The sequence below is a fragment of the Psammomys obesus genome, unplaced genomic scaffold (genome assembly GCF_907164565.1).
Source record: "Psammomys obesus unplaced genomic scaffold, mPsaObe1.curated_primary_1811, whole genome shotgun sequence".
NCBI classification, from domain to species: Eukaryota; Metazoa; Chordata; class Mammalia; order Rodentia; family Muridae; genus Psammomys; species Psammomys obesus.
Genome location: NW_026596039.1, coordinates 2,765,555 through 2,789,948, shown reverse-complemented (window position 1 = coordinate 2,789,948; position 24,394 = coordinate 2,765,555). Strand labels below are relative to the sequence as shown.

At 43.7% G+C, this 24,394-nt stretch overlaps 1 protein-coding gene across 1 annotated transcript in view; it reads right to left on the bottom strand.

Annotated features, from left to right (window-relative positions):
* The window catches only part of Clmp (CXADR like membrane protein), a 99,791-nt gene that overhangs the window by 38,909 nt on the left and 36,488 nt on the right, over nt 1-24,394 (bottom strand). The gene's annotated exons all lie outside the window — the stretch shown is intronic.

The window sequence follows — 24,394 nt, the reverse complement described above, 5'->3', positions numbered from 1 at the left end:
GCGAATTGCTGTGAGTTCGAGGCCAGCCTGGTCTACAAATAGGGTCCAGGACAGCCAAGGCTACACAGAGAAAACCTGTCCTGAAAGAAGGAGGAGGAGGAGGAAGAGGAGGAGGAGGAGGAGGAGGAGGAGGAGGAGGAGGAGGAGGAAAGTATAAATCTCTTTTTCAGACAGCACTGCTCCAGTGCGGCTGCTACTTAGTCTTGACTGTCAGCTTGGTTGGCTGGAGGAATTCCAGGGAGGTAAGTAAAGCGGAGGTGAGTAAAGAGGAGCCCTGGGGGTGGGGTGTGAAGACATTCCCAGAGAGGCACTTCCTGAATGTGTGTGTGAGTGCTACCACCCACCAGCTGAACCGGGAAACTGCCCCCTCCCCTTTTACCCTGAGCTGAGACCTGTGCTTCTCTTCTGCACCATGACGTCCTGCCCCAGCACAGGTGCGGAATCACTGGACCAGCCAGCTGCAGGCTCAGATCCTCACCTAGTGTGCTATTTCAAAAGGATTCCGCCCACCTTCTTCGTGTAAGTTCTCTTTTAGAAGTCAGGCCTCCTTGGATGGGTCCGCTAGTTTTCATGTCTTTTTTTCCCATGTTGTTCCATTGAGCTCTTCCAAATATTTTGCTGAGGGCTCTCTTGGGAAGCATTATAAGAAAGCTGTTAAAACTGGCCATTCAGATACCAGACCTGTTCTTTTTCTGACTGTATAACTCCCAATACATTCCTTAGTTTTCTCAGCTACGAGATGGGGGAAATAACTGTATAGAATCTACAGTTAAATAAAAATTAAAGCTGTGTGTGATGGCACACACTTTTATTCCCAGCAGGTGGATTTTTCTGTGAGTTTGGGGCCAGCTTCCCCACCAAAAAAAAAAAAAAAAAAAAAAAAAAAAAAAAAAAAAAAAAATGTATATTGTGAGAATTCAGTTAGTTTAAATACACTTCTGATACATAATAACTGCTCAATAAATATTGCTACAATTGTTGTTATTTCCTATTTCTCTTAAATAACATCTATTCTTTAAGGATTCATTCCATTTACATCTCTGGGATATTTATCAGCATTCCTTTTGTGTGTCTCTTCTTTATTTTCCTCTTTATTCAGATGTCTTGAGGAGAGAGAGCAAAGCCTGTTTGGTGGTGCTGTGAATGCAGGGGAATTGGTCGATGCTGGGTAGACCTTTTCACTGAAGAATTTCTAAATAATGGTATCTGTAAGTTGTCCCTCCCTCTTTCTTTCTTTCTTTCTTTCTTTCTTTCTTTCTTTCTTTCTTTCTTTCTCTCTCTTTCTCTCTTTCTCTCTCTCTCTCTCTCTCTTCTCTTTTCAGGGAGGGATTGTCTTTCTCTGTTGCTATTGTATTTGTTCCTAAAATTCTTTTTTCTTTTTTGTTGAGCCAATGTCTCATGAAGCATAGGCTAGACTTGAATTTGTTAGATGGCTATGGATGGCCTTGAACACTTGCTCCTTCTGCCTCTACCTCTCAAGTGCTCCGATTACTGGCTCATGACACTACACCCAACGTTGCCCAGAGGGGTTTAAGTCAGTGGTCTATCAGCAAGAGGTGGATGAGGGCTGTTGATGATGTCTGAACTGTGAGGAAAGACCTACCTGTAGACGCTGGTTTTGCTTACAGGTTGGCCTGCTTCGTCCTGCACCTCAGCTCTCTGAATCTCACTTCCTAAACTTCCCTACTGGTATAACAGAGGGTTTGGGACAGCTATGTGGAGGGTGCAGAAATAGAAACTTAGATATCTAATTATCCCACACTCTTTTTGAGTCAACAGGAGGTCTCATGTTGCCCAGTCTGACTTTAAACTTCTGATCCTCCCACATCTGTCCCCTAAAATGTGGGATTACAGAAACGCACCACCACACTCTGTTTACCACCTTTTTAAAAGCAGAGCCTCTACCCCCAGCTCTCAGCTCATTCATATGCTGTACCCAGGTAGATTGATGTCCTGGGATGGGCTGGCTTCATCCACTGAACTCCAGCATCAGTTGTCTCTCTCTCTACTGTGTACGCTCATCGCTCATCGGTAACCCTTGCTGACGTCTCTCCTCCACTTTTAGTTCCTTCCCCATTTTTGTCCTTGGGGACACTTCCTTCCTTCGTTGTCATCTTAATGAGAATGGGCAGAAAGGTGCTTCTGTCCAACCCACTGTTACCTGCAGGAAGTGATTTGGAGGGGAGGCATGCAGGCATCTTCTCTGTTTCCATTTTGACAACATCTAAATCTGGAGTTGCTCGGTGACTTGTGACTTTTTATCCTCCCCCTCCCTGTTTCCTGTACCGTCAGTCAGTCATCTTTGCTGAGTTCAGCCCCTCCACTGCCAGACTGCTTGCTGCAGAGCTGCCCAACTCTGCACCACAGAGGGCAGTCCTTGGAGAAAAGGACAGTTGCTCCTTGTGCTCAGCAGTTCCTGTTGGATCCTGGGTGGTCACACTCTGGCTGGGAACCATTTCTGTTGCTTGGCATCAAACAAGAGGAGAAAGAGCTCCCATCTCCCTTTAGGCTCTGCTTCTCTATGGAACCTGTCTGAGAGAAGGTACGAGGAGCTCTGAAAGAAAGTCTCAACCAGAATGAGAAAACTGCTAATATAATACTTTCCCAGCTAGGCAGGGAGTGAGCGAGCGAGCGAGCGAGCGAGTGAGTCATTAGTAGCCTGTTTTGTTTTTCAGGATAGGGTCTATGTTGCTCATGCTGGCCTCAAACTGATCATTTCCTGACTTGGTCTCCTACATTTATTTAATTATAAGAGGTCTTACTCTAATGTCTAGTCTAGCCTTCAACTCCTGGATTCAAGTGATCCCTCTGCTTCAGTCTCCTAAACATCCAGAGCTAGCAGTCCTGTGCCTAACTTAGCTAGCTCTTCACCCCATGCTGGGATCTGACCCATGATCTCACCAATGTACTATCATTTTTACCAAAAAACAGCACAAGAGATAAACTCTGTGGATTTTTAAATTTCCCCGCTCTTTTTCTTGTTTTCCTCTGCTGCTCTCACTTCCTCTTTCCTTCTTTTCTTTCAGTTTAGTAGGTTCTCTGAGCATAAGGTCTTTTGGGTTCAGACTGGGAAAGATGAGTGAAGGGTTAAGAGGTTAAGGAAGTACAGAAATCTTCTGGCTGCGCCATTGCCACAGTGTAAATGAAGCCTTGTTCTGCCCAGCGCAGTGCTTTCTCAGCTCTCACTTCTTTTGCTGCGTCTGCAGTTTGAAAACCCTTCTAGAGACTGAGGTCTGCTTAGGAAAAATATTTGTTTAAATCCTTCATTCTTTTCTCCTCTGTGGTCTTTAAAACCCACTATGGTTTTTAGTCTTGTAATCAGCTTTTCTGGGCATATCATGTTTGCCTCCAGCTGTGTCCTTTCTGGGGTCATGAACTCTGCGGAACTCTAGGAGATAGCTGATACTTCTGTGCATGAGAAATTGGTGGTAAGGGCTGTGAGGGGATACAGGCGCAGGCAGACAAATGTCTCAGCCCTTAGTTCCTGTATCAGCCAGGGAGCGAGCAATTGGACCTTATATTACTTTCCATCATCATTCAGGATTCTGTTTAAGACACAAGCAAGATTGACGTGTGGATCCCTTCTCCCTGCCCCATGGAGCATCTGATAGAGTGGTAAGGCTTACGAGAAAAGTCATAAACCTTGTTTGACAGCAAATGACTGGTACCACTTGGGAAGAGCCTGCAGGAGATGGTAATGAATGAGTGGTGAAATCAGGGGAGGAAGCAAGACTTCCTTGCGAAGGACCATGGCACTCAGAAGATAAGATGGGTGACAGATGAAGGGCAAATGCAAGGTCACAGGGGCAGAGTGAGTGCTGGATGTTTGGCTGGGAGTGAACTGAGCAGTCAAAGTTGGATTACAAGGGAAAGAAGGAGCAAGGAGGAAAGAGAGCTTGGGGCCGGGGGGTGGGGTTTTGGAATAGAACCTTTTAGAATAAAGAAGCTGGCTTTGAAGAACATCCAGTTTCTCTCTCTCTTTACACATAAATACACACACACACACACACACACACACACACACACACACACACACACACACACTGTTGTTTTTGGTTTAACAGGAAGCCTCTGGTTTTTGCTACAGTTTTCCAGCTGAGTAGCTTGCCATTCTTTGCGATTGCGGCAGACACAGGTAGACATCTATTTCTGCCCTCTCGCCGCTGCAAGCCCTCTTGTTTCTCCAGGTGGGATGTGCAGTTATAGGTGAGTGAACTGAGACGAAAGGAGATCTGGATAGATTTCACCTAGCAGATAGGGACTGTCTGGCTGCTGATGCTAGAAGGGCCAAATATCTACTCCCCTCCCTGGGTTGTGACTCTGCAATAAGCTAAAACCATGGTCCCTACTCCCTTGCTCTGCCTCTGTCTGTCTGTCTCTCTGTGTGTCTGTGTGTGCGTTTTGAGACAAGCACTAATAAATAGCACAGGCTGGCCTTGAATTCATGATCCTCCTGCTTCTACAACCCAAGTGCTTAGAATCCCAGTGTGCATCACCACTCCTAGGTACTTCAATCACTTCTTAGGTATCTGGCCATGTTCTTTTATCACCTACTCATTTGATAACATTTGTTGGGTAAATGCCAGGCAAGGTTTTAAATGAGTAAAAGTAGTAGCAATAAGCCAGGCATTGTGGCGTATGCCTTTAATCCCAGCAGAGGCAGGTGGATCTTCATGAGTTTGAGGCTACTCTGGTCTACAAAGAGAGTCCAGGACAGCCAGGGCTATTACACAGAGAAACTCTGTCTTGAAGAATTAAAAAAAAAAAAAAAAGTGGTAGCAATAAAAAAATGGATATTCTTCTCATATGTTCAAAGTCAGAATGTTGACTTATAATTCCAGGCAGATTGTGGATTCTAGGCCAGTCTGAGCTATATAGTGTTGCCCTGTCCCAAGCAACAACAAACAAAGGCAAGTCATGAGCAGTACAGTAGGATCACTTAGATTTACTGTATAATCTGTGTGAAGTGGTTTGAATGGCAATGGCCCCCACTGGCTCATATTTTGAATGCTTTGTCATCAGGGAGTGGAACTGTTTAAAAGGATGAGAAGGGTTAGGAGGTGTGGCTTTGTTGGAGAACGTGTGTTAACTGGGGGTGGGAGTGTAGGTTTCAGAAGCTCATGCCAGGCCCAGTCTCTCCCTCTGCTTGTGGATCAGGAAGTGGCTCTCAGCTGCTGCTCCAGTGCTGCCATGCTGCTCCATGAGGACAATGGACGAAACCTCTGAAACTGTCAGCAAACCCACAATTAAATTCTTTCTTTTATTAGAGTTGCTTTGGTTATAACGTCTCTTCAATAGAACAGTGATTAAGACACTGTGTAATCAATAGTCCTCTGGAGTGCCATTTTCTGAATGGTCAGTAAGTAAAACAATTTATTTCTTTTCCTTCCTTTCTTCCTTTCTTTCTTTTTTTTCTTTCTTTCTTTCGTTCCTAGCCAGGTACTCTATGTATCCCTGTCTGTCCTGGAACTTTGCTCAGTAGGCCAGGCTAGCCTTGAACTCAGAGATCCACCTACTTCTGCCTCTGCTGGGATTAAAGGTATCTGCTATCACACCTAGTGAAATTTCTTGTATTCAAAAATACCAAGTAGAGAGATGGGTAAGCAAGATGGCTCTGTGGGTAAAGGTACTGGCGGCCAAGCCTGGGGACCTAAGTTTAACCCACATCAAGAGAGAATCAACTCCTATAAGTTGTTCTCTGCTATTTATGCACTTAGACTTACATGTATACACATACATATATGTACTTAGGCATATACACACACATGTACAGAGAATTTATGAGTACTTTTAAAACTGCATCCCTGGGACTGGGGAAACGGCTCAGTGCTTAAGAGTGCTTACTCTTTCTGCAGAGGGCCTAAGTTCAGTCTTCAGCATTCAAGCAGGTGGCTCAGGTGGCTGGGTTAGGCCCCACAAAGGCACACTGCTGTCCAGGTGTTGCTCACCATTTTTTGGAGAGGGTCTTTCTATAGATCCACCTGCTTCTGCCTTCTAAGTGCTGGGATTAAATGTGTGTGCCACCACCCCCGGCTTTACAGCACCTTCTTGAGTTGGAAATTTTTTTCTGGCTAAGATTTTGCCAGAAGAGCATGATTCCTTTTCTATCCGTTTCCTTACAATACTCTGTAGATACCTTCCACAGTCCACCCCCTTCTCTTTCTCCTTCTCTTCTTTTTCCTGGTGAGACAGGGCCAGGCTGGTTTTGAACTCCTGGTTCTCCTTCCTCCGTCTCCTAAAATCTTTTTATGTTTTCTTTCTCCAACTGGACAGTAAACTCCGTAGGCCGGGACACTTCTCATATATACCTCTATATTTTACACAACGCTTGTCATCAATAGGCATTCAGTGAATACAAACTGATTAATCTTCAGAGGGACATGCAAATTGCCTAGAAAGCGCATATGAAAGCATTAGTTATTTTATTCATTCATCTCTTCATGAATTAATTAAACATCAACTTTCTATTCTTGAGGTTATTATGAAGATAATAGCAAAGAAAACAGATCTAGTCTCTTCTCTTATAAAGCTTATAATTGAAGAAGACACCTAGGAATAAAATAAAAATACTTAATTACAAGTATTTAATTATATTGAATAGGATAGATTAAAAATAATCAAACACTAGTGTGTAAATGTGACGAATTCTTTATGGGAAAAGTATAGAAAGTTATGAATATATAATTCTATTCTTAAATACAGTAATTATTTTTTTCCTGTGCTGGGGATCAAAACCAGGACTTTACACATGTTGGGCAAACACTTTACCTGAGCTACATCCTCTGCCCATCAAGCCCCCTTCTTCCTCTTGCTATGTAGCCAGCATGGGCTACACAGCACGTTCCAGGCAGCTCTGTCTCAAAAATAAAATAAATAAAGAAAAAGCATTTAACAAAGGCAACATGTGTTCATTGTCTTTAAAAACTTTCAGGGGGCTGGACAGCCATCTTAATCTTTCCTCTAGAGGACCCAAGTTAGGTTTCTAGTCTCACAGAGTGACTCAAAACCTGACGTCGCTCTAACTTCATGTGATCCAGCACCCTCTTCTGGACTTCAAAGGCAACTGCACTCATGCACACACACTAGCACAGGCATGCGCACAACACCTTAAAAAAAATTATCAGTGGGCCGGAGAGATGGCTTAGAGGTTAAGAGCACTGGCTGCTCCTCCAAAGGTCCTGAGTTCAGTTCCCAGCACCCATCTATAATGTGATCTGGTGTCCTCTTCTGGTGTGCAGGCAGAATATTGTACACATAATAAATAAATCTTTTAAAAAATTATCAGTAAACCAAGAAAAGAGTGGAATTTCGTAAAAGCAAACAATAAAATGGGCAATAAAAAATAGAAAAATTAAATTTAATAATTATCAATATGAAATGGAATTGTAAAGATTTGATTTTTCTAAATCACCAAATTTTAAGGTGTACAAAAATGGCAAGACTCCTCATGGAGCATGTATATTAGTGGCTAGCTTTATGGAGCACTTGCTAAAATCTCCAGAGATATATTTAATCCTTACAGCAGCCCTATGTGATAGGTAGGCAAGTTTTTATTCCCATTTTACAGATGATAACACTAAGGTTTAGAGAAGAAAAACTGGCTAAGCAGTTTTTCTGTTGGATGGTATTGCCTGTATTTTAATACAAGATATGTGTCCTTTGGAGGTTAGGTCCCTAGCTGTTTGGCACCTCTTGTTACCCAGCTAGATTACCTTACAAACCAGACAGCCTCGTGGCAAAATGCATCCATGCAAGTTCATAGTAAACCTGGGCCAGAAGGCAGCTTCTCTCTCTCCTAACGCACTGTCGTTGCTTTTAGAAGCCGTTCCTTTGCCATCCAATCCTCCCACCCCTTCCTTTTAACCAAGCACTCATTTTTCTTTCTTGGAAGTTCTAGCCCTGAAATACTAGAGAAATAAATATAACTTATAGAGCCAGTGACTGCATTTCATCGCCTGCTGTGTTTAGCATTCAAAACCACCAAGCCACAGGGAAGCCTGCCCACTCTAAGAAAAGAACGTTCTAAAGCAGGATTGAGTGCAGTTCTCCCTTCCTAGGAATGCGGATGGTGTGAAAGGCTAAAATATTAGAGGGAAGAGAAGGTGGGTAGGGGCGGAGCTGAGAGACTATGAGGTCTCCACTATATGGTTCTTTTCTGTCAGAAACGTGAGGCTCTGGGCTCTGTGCAGGAGAGATGAGGGGATATAAGTGTTGCACGAGGCTTTGAGATAATCTGTCTTCTTGTGGGCAAGGATCAGTTCTGATCACCTTCACTTCACCGGAAAGACCTTTCTAATTCCCTGAGAAGTGGACCGCTGGGGGCCAAGACCCCAGAGTTCTGTCCTGCTCTCTGGGCAGGGTTTGGCAACATCAGAAAAGGAAGCAACATTCTTTATCATCTCAGTGGTGTGAATTAAGAAGGAAAATGGGGGCTGGGGGGAACGCTCAGGTGGTAAAGCGCTTGCCTTGCTAAGCACAGGACCCAAGTCTGATCCTCCAAACCCAGGAAAAAACAGCAGAGTGTGGTGGTGCCTGCGGTAAAGCTCTGAGGGTTGGGAGGGAGAAACGGGAATCCCTGTTGCTAGCTGGCCAGCCAGTGTACTTGGTGAGTTCCAGTTCAGTAGGAGACTCTATCCCGAACAAACAAAAATCCATACAGGCACTTGATGAACAGCGTCTAGATGGTCCTCAGGCCTCAACAGACATGAGCACACACACCTGCACACATATAAACACACACACATACAGGAGAGAGAGAGAGAGAAACAGAGGCACAGATAGAGAGAGAGGCACTGGTGGGGTACATAGCCAGAGAGAGGAAAATGGTATTGACTAGACAAGCCAAGAGGAAGAAGACAGGTTTCTTCCCCCGGTTTTGTTATGCAGCTGTCTTTTAAGTGTTGAGATGTTAACAGCATCTTGGTAACACTACAAGCTAGCTGTACCATTTCTGTTTCCTGCATGAGGTAGGTTGTGTAGCATAAGCATTCTGAAATAAGGATGGAGCTGTTGAAAAGGGATGGGAATGGTACGCCAGTCTAAAACCTCATTGGAAACTGCTTTTAAGTACATATTCATACACAGCGTTAATAGTGGGGGAGCATCTTTGCTTTCCTTCTCCAGAGGAATTTCACACATATTATGTATTACCTCAAAGTAGAGTTGAGGTGATCATTTCCTTCTCTGGAGTAACTTCACCTATTAGATCTTTGTTCTCCTTCCACAGTAAAGGGCATAGAAAGTTCACTTTTCCCGTGAGTTGTATACAGAGAAATGTCCCAGAAGCCACAAAGCTTGACAAAATATGAGAAAAAAATATTTTGAGTCTTACAGGTGATTTTTAAATCCTTCTTAGTTTAATTTTATGTGTTTGAGATTAGGAACAGCTGTGCACGGTGGTACATGCTGTAATCCTAGCACTCAGGAGGTACAGTTGAGATAATCAGGAAGTCAGGGTCAGCTTTCCCCACATAGTTCAAGGCTAGCCTGGCCTCCAGGAGTGCCTAAGTCAACACACACATGAATAAACCTACATACAAACATAAAACATTAAAAATAAATCAAGACGTTTAGAAGACCCAGTGTGACCAATGGGTACCTGAGCTGTCTGGGGTCAAACCGAAGTCTTGACTGCCATTTACTAAGGTCCTTCATTGACTTAAACCTATTTTAACACATGCCAATAAGCATGATAGCATGGCTGTCATAAGATTAACTACAATAGCACTTGCTTGAAGCATAAAGCATTGTATCCATACAAAACAAATGCTTCTTGACTTATAACAGGGCTATATTTTGGCAAATTATCACATCAATAGAAAACATTGGAAATTTCTAGTGCATTAATGTCTAACCTACAGAGCTTAGCAACATAGTGGACTAGAGAGAAGGAGCTGTATCTTTTCACAGTCATGTGGTTGGACTGGGACTAGGGCTCAGAGTCATGGGAAAGGACAGGTTATCTTGTTTGCAGCCCTGGGGACATAAGAGGAGCAAAGTGGGATTTCTACTGAGTTCGTGTTGCTTTCGTATCACCATCAAGTCACAAACCCCTCTGCTGATCCATTGTTAAGTTAGGAACCAGCTGTACACCTCAGCTGTTCTACAAAGGAGTGGAAAGAGAAAAAATGGAGACCTGGGCATGGTGACACATGCCCACAGTCTTAGAACTTATGAGGTGAGGTGGGAGAATCAGGAGTTCAAAGTCATTCTTCTCAACAAAGGGAGTTTGAAGTCAGTGTGAGTGAGCTCCATGAAACTTTCTTTGAGGAAAAAAGGAAAACAACAACAACAATAACAAAAACAAACAAACAAACAAACAAACAAACATGTCTTCTGGATAGCTCAGTGGTATGGTAGAATGCTTGCCTAGCATGCATGAAGCCCTGAGTTCAATTTCCTGTGCAAGCACACACACACACACACACACACACACACACAAATGTACAAAACTGAGGCAGTGAGATCTCAGCAGGCATAGTTCGGGAGTGCTGAGTTCAATCCCTGTAACCCACATGAAGGTGGAAGGAGACAACCAATTCCATAGAATTGTTCTCTGACCTGCATGTGTGTGTGTCATGGCATATAACACACACACAGTTATACAACAAACAAACAACATTGAAAAAAAAGAAGCAGAATTGAACCCAAGTGCTGGGCAGAGCTTCTGCTAGCACAAATAGCTAGTTATGATTTCTGCCTCTCCAGGTCAATTCTTCTCCCCCGCCCACTTCGTGGGCACAGAACAACCCTATTAAGAACTCACAAATGAATGCTTACTTTGGGAACTGACAAAGGAAAGCTGTTTGGGGTCCACAGAGAGGTGACTAACTCCTAAATAACAATTTCCCCTAATGTTTCCTAAGTCTCTGACACCTGAGGCCATAATCACTCACTAAAGGAGTCCTAGAGCGCTTGAGTAGCCTGGAAAGTATGTTTTTTGGACTAATGGGACCATTCCAGGGACTTTGTTGGAGAATAGGCAGGATGTTAACATTAGAAGTCCAGCTACAAGGTAGAACAGGGCCAGATCCGTGCACTGACAAGCTTCTTCCTTGACTGAGCTGTGCTCGGAACCCTCCAAGTCTTCCTTTTACGTTTTTTCAACCTCGGGTGCCATGTTGGCCCAGCAAGATTTATCCCGAGGCGCTTTTATGACAGCCTACTCTTGATCTGACTATCTTGCCGCTCTGGTCTACTTTTAATAAACACCTTGTTAGGCCAGTTTTAGCAAAAAGTGCTCCATTTTTAATGTTTCTGTCCTCCTATCCCCCCTCCCTACACCATGGCTGTAAATCCCTACTTGTCTTTTTGTATTTGAGGCTGATGTCCATCTCTCTTCCCTCCTACTAATCCCCACTGTAGTGACCACTGATAGGGTTTAAGACACATGTTCCCAAAAGATGACCCTTTGCCACATTGAATATTTTAAACTTAAAGTATCTAGGGGAAAGCACAAGGGTCCTGTGGTCTTCCTGCTATACCCAGAGGAAAAAGGACTTTAGGACACTATTGTGTCAAAATCAGTGAACAGCCTCATTCAGCCTGGCCTTCCAGTTTATTGCCCTCTCTCCATGGCTTTCCACTCCTCATTATATTCAGGATAAAAACACTCGGGATGAATCCTTTTTTTTTTTTGAGTCTCCATTTCCTTGCCAATGTTCTGATGTCAGAGAAGACATTAAATTTATATGCTTTCCTCTTGATCATCTGTCTTTTGTTATAGGGACCTGGTTGAAAATCAGGGAAAGTAGAAGGGAAGTTTTGTTTCTGTTTTTTTCCCCCCTCTACTATTCTTTTTTGAAAAGACTCGTCCTTTCCACCTCCAGCAAGTATTATGAATAATTTCTTCTTTTGCAATAACACACTGAGGGGATTAGATCATTCTTGGTACACAGGCCAAGGGGAGCCAATGGGGGTTTAAGGCAGGGGTGCTTTATGTCCTTAAAGCTAGCATGGAAGCTGTTAGCACTGGGACAGATGCTACACAGGGAGTTCGGCGTCTTGGAAACCAGCTGCTGTATGTCGTGAGGTGACGATGAACAACGGGCTGTTTTGATCTCGTAAAAATTTCTTTGTTCCTTAATTATCTCAGCTACAATAAAATACCCGGGAAGATGATCGGACGTCTTTGTCATGTTCATAGAGATACTCTAAAAAGTAAGTTCTGTTAGCAGCGGGTAAGAGTCAAGTTAAGTTCCCAGCACCCACCCTGGGTGGCGCACAGTCACCTGTGACCACATCTTCAGGGCTTCAATGGCTTCTACTGATCTCTGCGGGCATCTGTACCCCTGTGCACGCCCACCTCACCCCCTCACACACTTAAAATGAACTTTCAAAAAAAAATTATTTTTAAAGCTATGCCCGTAAAAAAATGCCAAGCCTGCTTCATAAAGCCTGTTTACTATAGATGCTATGGTCAAGGCTAAAGATCTGCAGTGAAGGTCCCACAGCTCTCTAGGCATGTTTTTCCTTTTCCTTAGCCCCCTCCCCTCCTACCAGCCCAAATCCTGAACATGCTTTCCCTGACTTCCACACCTAAACTTAAAAAGGCCTTTTCTTCATCGCCCCTTCTCCCTTTCAACTTACCTGCCTTGTTTTCCTCCCAAACTTTAATAAAACTGTCCTCGAGCTTCCTTCTGAGTCCATTTAAAAATTCTTTTATTAATGAGACTAAGAACGCCAAGGGAGACCTCCGTTTCCCTGGCAACAGGTATTTCAGGAATGCAGACCAGGTATGGGGTTGTGGAAGAAGATGATTGCCTGCAGTGAATTTCTCCTTCCAGTGTAACGTTTCATGGCTGCAGCCCAGGGTACCACCGCTTTTAAGAAATCCGTGTGCAAGTGACGCCCAAAGGGTTACTTTAGTAACTTACGGCAAATGTGCCCGGCCTACAGGCTGGCGAACAGCGTTTGGCTTCCAGTGTAACGGGCTGCCAACATGAGGCTGCCAGGGTTTGTCCCCCTTCCAAAGCGAGTGGGTCAACCGCCTGAGTCCACGTCCCTGAGCCTCATGTGCGTTTCTGTCTAGTCAGACCCTCCTCCTCTAGAGAATCAAATTAAAAAGCTCATTTTCCGTAGCTCACAATTGTGTACCCCACTCAGAGAAAGGAGCCGGGAGAGAGGCAGGCTAGGGTATCCTCAGAGGCGGGGGAGATGACCATCTGCTAAGAAACAACGCTCCAGGGCCCCCGCTCGGGTCATCTGCTGGGTGTTTGCTTTGGCCAGCGTCTGCAGCGAGGGCGCGGACCCCGCTCTCCCCGGAGACCCAGAGCGCAGCAGCTCGGCTTCCCCGCGCCGCCTGCAGCCTGCCGCCTGCCGCCCCTGGCTGCCCTGCCATGGCCGCAGTTTTATAGCCCCGCAAGGCTGAGCCCAGAGCCACTCCGGAGGGCGGCCACCCCAGCCGGGCTCGGCTCCTCCCCAAACAAAGAAGTCGCAGATCTCTCGGAGCTACAGGGCTTCCGCGCGGGCGGAAGGCGCCAGGCTGGGTGATTGAAACCACATGTGCGGGAGGTCTGCGACAGCTGGGGGCAGACCCTAGGGACCGGCGGCCGCCGCCGCTCTGTGGCCTCTAGCATTTCTTCAGTCCCCTGGGTTTCCAACTAGACTCGCTGAGAGCACTAGACCACAAGCATCCAGGAAGGAGCCCCACCCCCATAACAAAATAATTAGAAATCCCCAAGGCCTGTGGTTTCTGCTTCCAAGTGTCCTGGGCAGCATCAGCCAACCTCGTTTTGATTTCTCAGTTGTGAAAGAGGCCCTAAGTCCCCTCCCAGACAGCAAGAGGGAGGAGTCTTAACTTGTGGTTGTGAGGTGAATTAATCAAGGACAGCCACCACACACACACACACACACACACACACACACACACACACACACACTAACGCGCGCTTGCGCACGCACGCCTGCACGCACACACACCCCACACACACACCCCACACACGTCAAAGTACTAGGTTTCAAACTCATATGCATATTATTTTTAAGATTTATCTACGTATTATGTATATAGTATTCTGCCTGCATGTACACCTGCAAGCCAGAAGAGGGCACTAAATCTCATTATCGATGGTTGTGAACCATCATATGGTTGCTGGGACTTGAATTTAGGACCTCTGTGTAACCTCTGAACCATCTCTCCAGCCCTATCATTGTTAATTTTTTTAAAAATCTCTCAAATAATTATTGTTACTTTTTCGTTGTTGTAATCCCTGGCTGTCCTGGAACTCGCTCTGTAGAGCAGGCTGGCCTTGAACACAGAGGTCTGCCTGCTTCTGCTTCCTGAGTGCTGGGATTAAAGGCATGCACCACCACGGCTGGAGATATTTAAAATCTGGTTTTACTGTTTTATGTCTATGAGTGTTTTCCCCGAATGTATGTCTGTGCTCCATTTTTTTTTTGTCTGGTACCTGAGGAGGTGGTCCTGTGCAACAGCTAGAAGTGCCCTGAACCACTGAGCCAACTCTCCAGCTCATAATTGCTATCACCCCTATAAATACTGTCTAGAGTTTTTCCTGCGTGTATGCGCGCAGATGAAGATCAGCTATACACTTGCCTAAATGAGCATTAGCATGTTGTGTTGCTTGCAATTCACCACACTTTGCAGTACCTTTCAAAAAGATTAATTTCATTTCTGCCTGCGTGCATGCGTCCGTGAGCACCATTTACATGCACAGAACTCTTGGAAGTCAGAAGAGGGGGTCAGACCCCCTACATCTGGAGTTACAGATGGTCGTGAGCCACCATGTAGGTGCTGGGAACTGAACCTGCGTCCTCTACAGGGGCAGCAAATGCTTTTAACCATAGAGCTTTCTCTCTAGCTCCAGTCCTCGATATATTTTGAACACTTTTTCCATACTATAATAAAGACTTTCAACTCTGTGATGGAGTTACTTATTTCTTATGCTAAGAAGGGGCAGGTGGGAGAGATGGGTGAGCTAGAGGGCCCCGTGGTAACAAAGTAGCAACCGCTCTTTATATCAGCCCTACCCCACACTTTGTATGATCTGGCACTGAGAATGGTGTGTGTGTGTGTGTGTGTGTGTGTGTGTGTGTGTGTGTGTATGTGTGTGTTACAGTGCTGGAGTCAATGTTAGCCCTCAGCCCTTTGCATTTGGAAAATAGGATGAAAATATTTCCTGGTTCTGGGCTTGGGGGCGCATGCCTTTAATCCCAGCATTCAGGGAGGCAGAGGCAGGAGGATTTCTCTGAGTTCAAGGCCAGCCTGATCTACAAAGCAAATTCAGGACAGCCAAGACTACACAGAGAAACCCTGCCTCGAAAAACAAAACAAAACAAAACAAAACAAAATTTCCTGGCACATGGGAATGACAGGAAACTCATCCATGTTTCTCTACACAGGCCTAACATTATGTAAAAATATCAAGATACAGAAGATCTCCAGGACCAGAGATTCTCCCTGTGTTTGTTCTTACTTCCTAATTGACATTCCAACTTTTATTACTGTAGATTCATTTGACCTGTTTTGAACTTGGGAAATTATATGAAATTTAAATTCATTATGGTTTATGGCAGCTTTCATACACTACAGGAGAGCTGAGTATTTGCAACAGAACTAACTGGCTTAGCCTTCAAAGCCTGATATACTTAACAGAGATTCCATTATAGAAAAGCTTTGCAAACTTCTGAGCTACCGAATAGTTTTTAACCACCTTGGAGAAGAGGTTCAGAAAGGGATTGGACATTAGATGCAAAAATAATAAAACAGGAGCTGACAGTAACTTAGAGAGTCTGGGTCCTATAGTTGGCTTTGCTATTTGGCAACTTGTATGGTCTTGCCCTCAATTCCCTCTCTTTGGGGACTGATTTCCACAACTATAGTACAGAGGGAGTGGACTCAGTCTGTAGACAAGTGTCCAGAGCCATGGGAATCCTGAAAGCAAACCAGACAGAAACAGTTGGGGATGATGTTCTTGAAAAGATGGATTTTCTTTTTGTTTCTTTTCTCCTCTCCTTTCTGTTTTGAAAGAGAGCGTCATTGTAGCCTAGGCTATCCTCAGACTTACTCTATAGTCAAGGATAGTGCTGAACCCTCACAGACCAATTTTTTAAAACAAGCTGTGCTGACTAGTTTTGCCTCAATTTGACACAAGCTAGAAGCGAGCCTCAATTGAGGAAATGCTTCCATTAGACTGGGCTATAAGCCAGCCTTATAGGGCATTTTCTTAATTAGTAATTGATGTGGGAGGGCCCAGACCATCATGGGTGGTGCCTTCCTGGGTTAGTATTCCTGGGTTCTATAAGAAAGCAGGCTGTGCAAGCCATGGGAGGGGGGAGCAAACCAGTAAGTAGGACTCCTTCATGGCTTCTGCAACCATTCCTGCCTCCATGTTCCTGCTCTGTTTCAGCTCCTTCCCTGGCTTCCTCTAATGATGGACAATGAGGTGGAAGTGTAAGCCAAATAAACCCTTTCCTCCCTAACTTGCTTTTGGTCATGCTGTTTTATCTTAGCGATGGAAACCTTAATTAAGACACAGTCTACGAATCTGCTTACATGATTGCTCACTGGTATATAGCCTGAATTTGCTACTTTGTGCGTTCTTCTTTGTTCCACCCTTTCAACCCCCTAACACTAGATAAGAGAGAAAAAAATGATAGAGAGGAAAGAAAAGAGATCCCTGAATAAAGTCAGGGGCAGGAAAGGGGCAACGTTATCATTAGATCATTAGGCTACTTCCTGCTGGTTAGGGGTGTCGAGTTCCTTGGGGCTTGTTTGATCTTCACTGTCAGGATATCTGATTTCTTCTTGTTGTTGCTCTTTTTTTTTTTTTTGGCTTTTTGAGACAGGGTTTTCCCATGTGGCCTTGGCTGTCCTGGACTTGCTTTGTAGACCAGGCTGGCCTCAATCTTGCCTCCCTGAGTGCTGGGATTACAGGGGTGTGCCACGGCACCCTTGTTTCTTCTTTATTTGAAACTACTTAACAAACCATGACCACCAACAACCAACAACCAACCAACAAGCCATGCCGGCTGTCAGTGCCCTTGCAGTTATACACCCCATGAAAAGTCTCCTCAATTCTAAGCATCACACAATCGCAGAGACTGTCTGCAACTCTCAAAATCACACTTCTGCTAGAGCACGAGGCAAATCATAGTCAGCTGCTGCGAAGCAGCCTTGTATCCTCACATGTGGGATTAAAATGATAAATATATTCTTACAATATTTCTGTTTGGTTTGTGTTTGTTTGTTTGTTTTTAAGAAACCAAAACTCCAAAATTCTCACTACGCTGGTGCCCCTGCCTAGGTTTGGGGGAGACAGACCAAGAAACAAATGAATGGGGCTGGAGAAATGGCCCAGTGGGTTAAGAGTATAGGAGCTTACAACTGCTTGTAACTCCAGTTCTAGGAAATAGGAAGTCCTTTTCTTGCCTCCATAGGCACCAGGCCACAGGCAGTGCACATACATGCATGGTGGGTGAAACATTCATACACTTTAAAAGAAAGATGAATCCAAAGAAGCCAGTGGCTGCTCTTCACTGAGCCACACCTTTCACCTGGGTGGGCTCTGCAAGGTTCCAGCAGACCTTGCATCTGGCCCCAACTTCCTATTTTTAAAGCTAGCTTCCCAAAGAGGCACGTCTTACTGTCACGATATGGTGGAAGGACAGGCTGTGGATTCAAAGCACATGGACCTCAGTCTTGACTTTCTTTCTGACCCCCACTATCCACCTTTGTTAAGCAGTAGACACCTTTCTACCCCACCGATCTGATTGTTCAAGGTTGGTTCCTATCACATAGCCTGACTGTAGTCCCATTCTCATGCTTTCCAGGTCCAGAACTCCTAGCACTAAGCACTTGAAATGTGGCCACCTGAATTGAGAGACGCTGGAAGAATAAAATAGACAATAAGAAAAGTAGCATAAAAGGTCCTGTTAATTTTTATATTAATTATAGGTTGAAATATCTTCAACATCTAAAGTTAGAAAATGTAGGATTAAGTTAATACACCTGTTGATTAGCAACTTCTCATTTTCCCAGCCCCTCAGTTCCTGGCACTCACTGTTTTTTTCTTCTCTGCTTCTCTGTGTCTGACTCTTTTAGACTCCTTATGTCTTTAATGTCAAGCTTATTTCACTTAGCATCATGTCTACAGGTTCATCTATGTTGCATATTATATATTTTTATGTCTGAATGATATTCTGTCAAAAAAGAAAAAAGATCTTGTAAGCTATGTGAGATGTATGTGCAATCTTAGCATTTGGGAGCTGAGGCAGATATATTAGAAATTTAAGGTTTGCCTCAGCTATATAATGAGTTTGAGGAGAGCCTGGGCTGTCCTTGCCCCTCCCCCATGCCAAAAATAGATCATGTACTAATAGCATGGTTATGAATAGATGAGGTTATACAAGAAAAGCATTTAGTGCTTGAAGTGCATACGTTTAATAAATGCTGGTTCTTATATTTCCTTATTCCTCATATGTTAAGAGCACTAAGTTAAAGAAAAGACAGACACAAGTCAGACACACAAGTATGCTCTCAGGTCACAAGGAGAGACCCACTCTTTGGCTTGGAGATGTGTTCATTTTTATATCTACTTTTCGTCCCTCTTCTCTCCATTAGTTCATGTATGTGAATCATGAAGACCAGTTCCAGGTTCCTTCCTCCTTCACTCTTATCTCCATGTTTTGTCAACTCCAAGGTCTCCATGCACATGGATGCTGGTAACTTCCCAGCCTCGCTCCACCATCAAGGCCTCTTTCCTCCTTAGAGCCAGGATTTCCAACTAGAGTAGCACTCAGCCAGCCAAAGCAGCTCTCTCAGCCACTTCACACTCCATTTACGATCTTTCTGAAGAGACTGCTACTGCCTTTCTTAAGGGTGGACAACTTTTGATGACAGCTTTTGATTTTAAATTCTGTTTAAAATCAATGATGTCTGTTACTTTAGGCTTTGAATAGGAAGCTTATGAGGTTGCATTCCATCCCTGACTGAGGGGTATCTGTTCTAACTCCAGTAGCACTGCTTCTGTTCATTTTCCGATCCAGTTTCCCGAGTCAGAACTAGGGACTCATGCTTGACCCATCTCTTCCCTTGCTTTTGGCCCTTGCCCTGTAGTTTCTATGTCCTGAACACCCCTGATTCCATCCCATTGACCTATCTCTATCCCATTGCCCTGCTTACTGCAGACTTAGATCTGTTGAGTTACCTCTATTCAGACTTGGTTCTCTTTTCCTTCCTTCCTTCCTTCCTTCCTTCCTTCCTTCCTTCCTTCCTTCTTCTTTCTTTCTTTTTCTTTCTTTTCTTCTTCTTCTTCTCCTCCTCCTCCTCCTCTTCTTCCTTTCCAAGATAGGGTTCCTCTGTGTAGCCTCAGCTATCCTGGACTCACTTTGTAAACCAAGCTGGTCTCAAACTCACAGAGATCCGCTTGCTTCTGCCTCCCCGAGTGCTGGGATTACACTGCACCTGCTGGTTCTATATTTTCCATTCAATTCACTCACGTATTATAAAATACCCTTTTAAGGTTCAGCTTCAACGCCACTCCTGAATTGTTTTTCCTGGCTGCTTACTCTCATTCATTCATTCCAAAGGTGTTTATTGGACATCTGACTTTTGAAGCATTTTGCTAGCTGTGAGGTGTGCAAAGATAAATAATATACTGTCACTTTCCCAGTTGAGGAGCATAACACTGCAGTAGGACCAATAGATGGGCTCACAATTACAGTGTAATACATCAAGTGCCTGTAAGAGGCATAGAGGATGCAAAGCTGGTCTTTCTTCCTGGTCCTATCTACCGAAGTTGGGGGAGAATTAAGTTGTACCCAGATGAGAACCAGATGTGCAACCACGTCCAGGACCACTTTTTATTTCATAGAATCTTCATTTATAGCATATCTATTAACTAATATCTACTATAGCATATATTTTGCCTTCTGGAAGTTTTCTAATGTTAGTATCACCCTCTTTGCCCATTTTCTCAGCTTACTTCTGATTTAATCTTAAATAGCTCTCTTTCTCCTCTTTCTCCTTTTCCCTTTACAGAAAGTTCTTCATAATTAATGCCATCAGATTACTTTGCCCATAGCAACATCCTGATGGTAGCCCTTAAAAGTCTGCTGATTGAGCCATTTAAATCCCTTCCAGTTTAATTTCGAATAACAACCATCATATAATGGTTGGAATTATGCCCTGATGACTTTATTGACTATCAAAGCCATAAAAATGAGATGTTTATGAAAAAAACTTTAATAATTTCACAGGGCTGTATGTACACATTATTGTTTTTGTTTTACTGTAACCCCAGCTTCGGAGAGAAAGTCTGTCTGCTTTGTTTTATCATTTTCTCAAGCTGTTCTCTTACTCAAAGTGAATGCTAATCTTACAAGGTTAGTCTGTTCAACAGCCTCTAACATGCTTCTTTAGAACCCGATCTGAACATCTCTACCCTAATCCTTCTTTCTAGAATGCTCTCTGCCTCCAGTTTCTTCCCCTGTCCTCATGAATACTCTACACACCTCTCTGGCTAATGCAGTTCTCACTTGTCAGTAAAGCAAAACACACCAGTGACTGGCACTTTCCCCATCTGAGTTCGCTCCTATAGCACTGCATGCAAAGTGTTTGGTAAAAAGCTCTATTAATAGATTTTCATAGCTTTTCATACATGAGGATTGCACTGTGTGATCTCGGAGTCCTTACACTGATGTCTTAACCTCCAGGACTTCAGAATGTGGTTGTATGCAGAGATAAAGTCTGTTGTTATTGTTGTTCTTTTGAGAACAGCTCTTCACACTAGTCCACGCTAGCCTTGAACTTGCTATGATCCTTATGCTTCAGCTTCTGGACTGCTGGGATTACGGTTATAAGCACCACACCCAGGTGATTTCTTTTAAATATAAGCACTTTTTAATATGAAGTTATTAGGGTGATATTAAAGTAATGAAAATGAGGTAATGTTTATGAAACTCCTAATAACAGCATGGGCCAAATGAGCACACTATTGTTTGTTTCAGTACCCAGCTTGGAAGAGAAAGCCTATTTACAGCCCTGTCCTCTGCCCTTATTATTTCTATTCATTTTTCTCTAGCTGTTCTCTTCCACAAAGGGAATGCTCCAGTCTTTCAGACAAATAAACGGAGGGATGGGGACACAAAAAGGTGCAGAGAGAAGGCATCTAAGACCATGGAAGAAACCATCCCAACACTTTAAGCCCACACTTACAGCTTCCACGATTGTGAGAACATAGACTTCTGTTCTTTAACTCACTCAGTACTTTGGTATAACAACCCAGACAGACAAATGCACCCCTCAAGAAGGACATCTACTTCCCACTTGCCTTAAAGTTCAGATTAGGAAAACATTTACCGAGTACTTGTTTTCCTTTGGCCTCCATATTGTCCCCTGTATATTCTCATGTGACATGTAATATATGGCCCAGCCAAACTCTTCAGTAAAAGACCTTAAGCACAGAGGTTGTTTAAAAAAAGTCTGATGGGGAGACATGTTAAAAAAACGTTATACCCACAGGGCTAATACAGAGTACCGTCAAACGCAGCTCACTATTATTTTTGTAAAGGTCTTTTTTTTTTTTTTTCTAGGAATCATAATTTCTTGCTATGAAACAAGCGGAGAGAATTCAGAATGGTGACATTAAGTGTAATTGACATTAAAGCATCACTCTGGACTGCCTTCCATGGAGCTCCCAAGGTTTCAGGGCTCACATGGCAGTGAGCAATGACATTCAAGTTTGCCAGTCATCTGGAACACTGAACTCTCCTTTCCCCGGGCACAAACAGCCTGCAGGGTTGGAGCAAATCAGAGTTTGAGATGTGTCTCTGTGGGATAGGGCCCAACTGAAACTTCTATCTGATCTTTTCCTCTGAACTTCCCTTTCTTTCCTATCAGCATCTCTGAGCCCTGTTGCCAGGACTGTATCCACCCCTAGTAATTTATCTCTCTCACTTAATATTTGAGCCATGAATGGAAATACAAAATCTCTTTAATAAAGAGATTTAATAAAGCTAAGGCAGGCTGGAGCATTTGTGAGAAATTCTACTGTGAACTGAATGGGGTACCTCACACATACACAAGGAAAAACAGCATAAAACTACTTACAAAGTATTGGCTTTTAAATAATTAGCCCACTTAACGTGCCCACTAAACACCAATACTTTGCATATACAGGCTGTGAAATTTTGCTTTAAATCTTGGGCTTTTTTTCTTTATTTGATTCTTTCCTGACCCTTTTGGAGAAGCAATGGGGTTAGATACCTATCACAATGCTGACCTTCCCACCCAAGCCTGAAGCTGACAGCCAGCCCAAGATGAACAAGGAGCCTTCCGTTTCTCAACCAAAGCAGGATCTACGCTAAAACAAGCCCTCCAACTCTCCTCTGCAAAGCAGGGTTCCCCAGGATGGCATATTTACATCCCATCCTCACGGCACTTCTATGAGTCAGTGAGAAGCTGATTTTTTTCCCCTCATGATAGGAGTGTGTTCCAGCCAATCTGAAGACACAGACTTTACTGCCATCCTAAATTCAGATCAATAACTATATTGGCTGCTGGGAGAACCTTACATGGAGGCCAAATAGGCCTGTATTATGGTATTTAAAGGCCCAGATTAATATGTTTGGAGGTTAAGCCCATTTGTGCAGACCCTTGAAAACAGAGCCTGAGAAGGTAGATAGTTTTTTGTTTGTTTGGTTCGTTTTTTTGTTGTTTATGTTGTTTTGTTATTGAGATTTACAATGTTAGATGAGAAGGGACTTTACATCTCTTATGTCAAATACATAAAACATGTGACAGATCATGACCATATAACAAATAGGTATGGTGGCCCCTTAGAATTAAGGAATTGATTAATTGCTTTGGAATGGGGGGAGGGTAATTTCCAGGTTGGAGCCCCGGTTCTATTACAAACTAATCCATATGGATGAATAAATCTTTTCACCTTCTGGTTCTCTAAAACAATCACTTTATTTTTCACTAGAAGGATCACAAGGGATGGAGATCACTAATATGAACCTTTGATGGGCAGTGACAGATGGTTTAATGGAGAGAACGGGAGATGTGTATGTAATTACCATAACTTGTTTGGTGGTCAAAAGTATCTTAAAATATGAGGATTTTGGAAAGAAATAACAGAAAAAGACCCAATGGTTAAAAGCTTGTTGGGTATTAGATGAACTGATATTTAAGTCCTTTCTGACTGACATTCTAGATTTCTGCATTGTCCCTATCCAAGGAAGGGTACAGCAACCGCTGCAGATGGGACTAGTGACAGGTGAGACAAGCTTGGAGGAGGGAAAGGGTATTTACCTGGTGACAACTATTTGTGACATGCCAAGTCTATTTTCTCATTGAGTCCTTTACAGCCATTTAGTTGGAAGTCATTATTGTCCTAACAATGGAGAAATAGGCTGGGAGACGTTTAGTTTTCCACAGCTTAGAAGTGACAGAGCTAGAATCCTGTCTTTCCAGGTCTGCTGGTCTTAAAGTCAAGTCCTGATCTTTCCCAGTGGTGTGAGAGCTGGCCTCCAGCATGGCTCCCTGGCATTCACATCTGTCTGTGGTTATTTCCTCCACTGAGAAGACTAACTTTTTGAGCCAGTAGTATTTCTTTTTTTCAGAAATGATGGTGTTTAACTGCCAAAGCTGTGTTTCTTATAATACACTTCAGGGAGTCCATCCATTCTTTCCTTCCACTATGTGGATCCCAGTGGTCAAACACAGATCAGCAGGTTTGATGGCAAGCAACTTTATCCACTGAGCCATCTCTCTCTTCATTGGTTTTCTGAGAAAGAATCTCACTCTGTAGCACAGCTGGTCTTGAACTTTGCTCCCTCTCTAATATATGTGCATGTTCTGTCTTCACACACACCGGAAAAGGAAATCAGATCCCATTACAGAAATCAGAACCACATGTGAGCCAACATGTGGTTGCTGGGAATTGAACTCAGGAACTCTGGAAGAGCAGTCAGTGCTTTTAACTGCTTGAGCCATCTCTCCAGCGCCTAGCCTTGAACTCTTAACTATGTAGCCCAGGCTTAATATCCCTTTGCCTCAGCCTCTCAAGTACTGGTGTTACAGATATGTGCCACCATACCTGATTTGATCATTTGGTCTTTATACTTTGAGTTCAGAGTATTCTGTTACCCTATGTGGTGGAGGAGGGGGAGGGGCATTTCCTTCTGAGATTCTGCAGTAATGCTCCACCACCCTTGATGTAGGCACTTTCTTAGATGCCCAAGTCTCTGCTTCTTCCTTTGTGGCCCCTTTTGTACAAAATTCCCAGGTTTGGTCTCTTTGTCTTTCCCATAGATCACTCAGTCTGCATTCAAAGAACACTGCTGCTTCAAGTACTGATGTCCAGCCAGCCTTTGGCAGGACAGGAAGAGAATGGAATGGAATGTGCCACAGACTGCAGGGTTAGAGTAG